Source organism: Falco punctatus (genome assembly GCF_963210335.1).
Source record: "Falco punctatus genome assembly, chromosome: 5".
Classification (NCBI taxonomy): domain Eukaryota; kingdom Metazoa; phylum Chordata; class Aves; order Falconiformes; family Falconidae; genus Falco; species Falco punctatus.
Window position 1 is genome coordinate 87,794,814 of NC_137584.1, and position 5,175 is coordinate 87,799,988.

Below are 5,175 nucleotides of genomic sequence, written 5' to 3' on the forward strand. Positions count from 1 at the left end.
ATATCACCTTAGCAAGATGCAAACCGTTCCACAGTTTTAAGGAAATATTTTGGATTTGCAGAAGAGATCGGTTGTTTAATTAAAGCAGCCCATCCTAAACTAGAATCATTCCCTCACATAGGGATTTTTTAAACAGCTCCAGTAGTGTTCATACATATCCCTAGCTCCCCCAAGGTCAGGCCTTCAACAGCACACAGGTGTCCCTGGCCCACACAGCTTCAAATCTCTACAGCTACCTGACCAAAGCGTTCAGCCTTTGAAACAAACATTAGATACACATACATATCAAAAAGTACAGTACTTGCGGAGACAAAACAAACGAAACCCCTCACCCTACACACATACACCCCCTCCAAAGGCAAGAAAGCAATCACGCTAGCGCAGGACCAAAGACAGTCAGCAGAGGTCCTCTGGTACCTGCAATTTTTATATCCGAGGGAATAAGCCAGCAGGGAACAGTCTAGAGTTTGAAAGGGGAAGTAAGGGGGGGGAAACTTTTGTCAGTTCCTGGTACTTTTGTAAGTTCCATCCAAAATGCAACTATTAGGCATGCATTTATATTTTTGTAAGGGAATGAAAATTTTGGATTTTGTTTTTCTAAAACCAGGGAAATATGCACTTGACAAGTAATTTAATTAAGTCAAGTACACAAGGTGAGTTTCTGGTGATACAGAGTGAGGCTCTAACAGTTAAAACAGAGACCTTTATATGCAAGTGCTTTTTGTCTCTGGTTTTTTAAACAAGCATTAGGAATATGGAAGTTAAGGGGGGGAAAAATTTTGACTCACATTCTGAACTGCCTACCAAATGAAACTATTGAAAATAGTTTCACTTTCAAATGAAAATTTGAAAAAATGCTGCTGTCTGGATCAGTTGATACTAATTCTGACTTTGCCCTTTCTTAATCACACCCGAGGCAATTACATTTGAGCAGCGGTTTTGGTTAACAGTTTATGAGGCTTGCATTGAAAGGAACAAAATCAAATAGGTAACTGCCACCTGATTTTCCAGCTCTGCCAAACACATCCATGTAAACTGATCAGAAAGAGCTCTGTCACACCCAGGACTGATGACAAAGGAGGCAGAAGTCAGTCTCTGTTGGCTGCCAGGCATGGAGCACGGGAAGAGAAGGAACAAATTAATACTTTCTGTCACCACCATTACAATTAAAGTTATATCAAAGCACATAAATATATATTGGTGTGCAAACGTACTACACTGCAAACCTACCTCCTTCCCTTAGAGGCTCAGAAATCCTCTGAACCAGGGGGTCTCCTTCCAGCATCCAAGATGGAAGCACTCTCTTTCTGTGAATAGATTTTGATGGTTTGCTTTCATTATCGCCAGAAAGAGGAACCTGAAAAAACATTTACTCTTTAGTACCTTTTCCCAGTTACAAAAGAGGGGAGGAAGAAATAGATGACAAGTTTGTACCAGTTATGCCCTTCAAATGCAGCCTGGACAACTACCTACTTTTGGGATGGTGTCCATTGCCTGAAATTATTTTTTTTTTCCCCCACACTTCCCCCTCACTCAGAAAAAACAACATCTATAGAAACCTTCATGCAGTAAAAAAACCTCTTTAGACCTTTGGAGGAAATATCTGAAAGGCTACAAACTTCAAGTTTCATAGAAGAGCCTTACCAGCACCTTGCTATAGAGTTTCCACATGTAGAGGTAAAGACAAACAGCAGGTTTAACAAACAAACACCTGTTTGTCAAAAAAAAAATTCCCAACCAACCAACTAAAAACCCAGAAAAGTCTTGCTACCCTTCTTTCAACTTACTTCTCTAGAAATAAACCACACTCTAAATCTTGGCTGCAAAACCAATGCAAATACACCAAAGTCATGTTCGACACATATTTCTTTACTGCAAGTAATGCCATCAGTTTGAATCTTTACTTACTAAAAGGTAAGTAGCCATCCAGGGATCTCAGCTACAGTAAAGGCTGATACTTCATTTGTTATATGTAGTTATTATCTACTATACAATGATGTTGACCCACGTGTCCCTTCTAACTGGATACACAACAGAAGATCTAAGAAAAATCCCACTTGCTCCATACACTATTTATCAGACTGTCTGAAAGCCACTTGACTTGGTAACATTTTCAAAAAGCAAAAGATGGTTTTTTTGAAAACTCTGTTTTGCTGGACAGCATGCTGGCTACCAGAGAAAAACTGGAGGGCTGGTCGTTTAGCTGTGTGTTTGTAATGGATCTTGACAACACAGCTCCATCACAGCTGTACGACTCAAATGAAATAGGCTGCTAGGACGCAATAAACAGACACTATTTACAGGCAGCACAAGGTATCTGCAGGGCAACTACAGGCTCTCCAGAGAGACATTTTAGAGGCTTCTAGGCGGGTTGGAAGAACAGTCATTCATTCCCCTGGACCCTCACAAGTACTGACAGGGCAGTAACTGATGCAGACCACACAACTGAACTGGACTTTGTTCTGCAGTACTGAACTCAGCCACAATATTGTTAGTTCAAAACATTCTTGTAGCAATGGCAATTTTTTTATATCTGAGAGGTTTTATATTTGAGAGATATAGATTACTACTGCAGCGTAATTATCATAAACAGAAATACACAACAGAAATGTATTTATATACTCGTAGAGTAAGCCATCCCAATCAATGAAACAACAGATATTTTGACTGTTGTAATACTCTATTAAAAAAAATGCAACACCCTTTTAATTTTCAACACATGCTTACAAACATTAAAGTAAAATCTGAAGCACTCACCAAACATGGCTCCTCCAGAGCGGCACCACAAAGGGCTCCTCTGCGGCCGAGCGCTCAGGGGCTCCTCAAATGCTGCACCATCAACGGCTCACCACCGTGGCACCACCAACGGCTCCTCCGATGCAGCAAAGGGGCTCCAAGAAGAGCTGGGCATCAAACAGACTGCTCCTCCGGTGCTCCCTGGTACCACTGCTCTGCTGGGGCGGTACAAAGCCATACTCTGGAGAGGTGCCAGCACACGCTCCTCCAGCGTGGTGATACCAGGATGCCTCCAGGACGGCAAACGCCAAGAGCTTTGCCAAGCACACAGCAAGAAATGGCTCCTCCAGAGAGCACCACAAAGGGATCCTCTGCGGCCGAGCGCTCAGGGGCTCCTCAAATGCTGCACCATCAACGGCTCACCAGCGTGGCACCACCAACGGCTCCTCCGATGCAGCAAAGGGGCTCCAAGAAGAGCTGGGCATCAAACAAACTGCTCCTCCGGCGCTCCCTGCTAACCACTGCTCTGCTGGAGCGGCACAAAGCCATCCTCTGGAGAGGGGCCAGGACACGATCCTCCGGCGTGGTGACACCAGGACGCCTCCAGGACCGCAAACACCAAGAGCTTTGCTGCGGCGAATGAAGAGACGGGACGCAGCTCGATGCAAGCAAATGTCAATTTATTGTACAGAAGCACGAGTTTCTAGACACGTTCAGAAGCTGCGCGTTTTAAACAGATTGGCTCTTGAAGCTCAGCATTGCATACTGGGCAATCCCCGACTGGTGGTTAACTGCCAGCAGCTAACAGCAAGGTGGTACCTTTCCTTGGCGCCAGGCGCCACCCGTCTCCCACTCCCCCGTGCTCTGTAAACAGGTCTCATCATGTTAATTGCTGTCTAGACAAGCTCCAGCACATCCCCCTCAGCTAACCGACTGCCGCGCATGGTCCTAGTTTCCAGCCCGCTCCTGCATCTCCCCCTTCCTGCTGCACAAAAAGAACCTTCGAAACCGAACGAGTAAAAACAAGGTATAAGTAATAGAACAAATCAAAAAGCAACTAAGACACATTATCAATGTCAAACTAACCCACTGTCTGTGTTCCACACAATTTTACAATTTCCCCTTTTTGTTTTTGAACAGCTGGTACCAGGTTTGCCATGTTCTGCAGGGCCCTTGCAAACATCACAGCAACCAAGGGAACAGCAAACAAACAATCCTGCCGATTGAGGGAATGGATGCCAAAAAGGCTGACATTTTCTCAGATTTTGATACCATGTTGCTGCAACGGGGCGCCTAAAATCCACGCAGCGCATACCATCAAAATCCTCACAGCCATGTCCCTGAACCAACAACAAAAAGCAGTGGCAATTTTGACTCACATTCTGAACTGCCTACCAAACAAGGTGATTTAACTCTTTAATGCTTTCCCTGCTGTTACTCCGGGAAACAGAAGAACCGCTGCAATAGTTCCCATCGTAACCTCCTACTACATTAGCATCTACAGAAAGACAATTATCGACATTCAAAGTGTAAACAATATCATCTTCTTTTGGATTAACATTATACATAGGTGGAAGGGCACACCAAACAAGAACTGGTTCAGTCAAAAAGTTGGAAACATAGCATGCCTCCTCTGAACATACCTCTGGGGTCATTCCCTTCATTCCCTCTCTTTTTTATGCAAAGAGACACACTTTAGCATAACAGAGAAGCCCCTATTTACATCTCTGAGCCCGGACACAAACCGCAGCTGTATGCTCCACCAGGCTCAGGGCAGAAATCATTCATGCAGTTACATAGCTATATATCACTACAAGCGTGCAGACACCTATTAAACACTAGATAACCATGTTTAGCTTTCCTAGTCTCCTTCACAATACCTAGCTCTTCTCTCATCTCTTGTTAGGTCAAAATATTCTCCAGCTTCCTCTCCTATCTCTCTCTTCAGACATTCTCTGTCCTCTTCTTTGCTTGTTAATTGCGAGGAGGCAAAGGGGGTGTGTAGCTGGGTGACCACGACCTGCTTTATGTTACAATCAACTAAACACTGAATACAGGAAAAAAAGGCATGGGAGACATCAGGCAAACATCAATAAGGTGGTTAAAGGTAATTATAATAAATCCTGTAATACTTTTGAGTCATGGCCCAAAGTTTCCCAGCCGTGAGAAGAGACCAAAGGCATCCCGCCCCTGGCTCTGTTGCAGATCTTTAAGGCTTTGAAGTTTTGTATACTTTTGTAAATTAATTCACAGTGGTCACTCAGATTCACGTAACACATCCTATCAAAGCCTTCACACTTGTGTCCCTGTGCTAATAATAAAAATCAGTAGCAACTCGGTTCTGTAGCAACATATGATGGACAGAATCAACATCTGTTAATAAGCCAGAAAAAAAACACACCAGTATTTGTGACGTGCGGAATTAGACTCTATAACTCG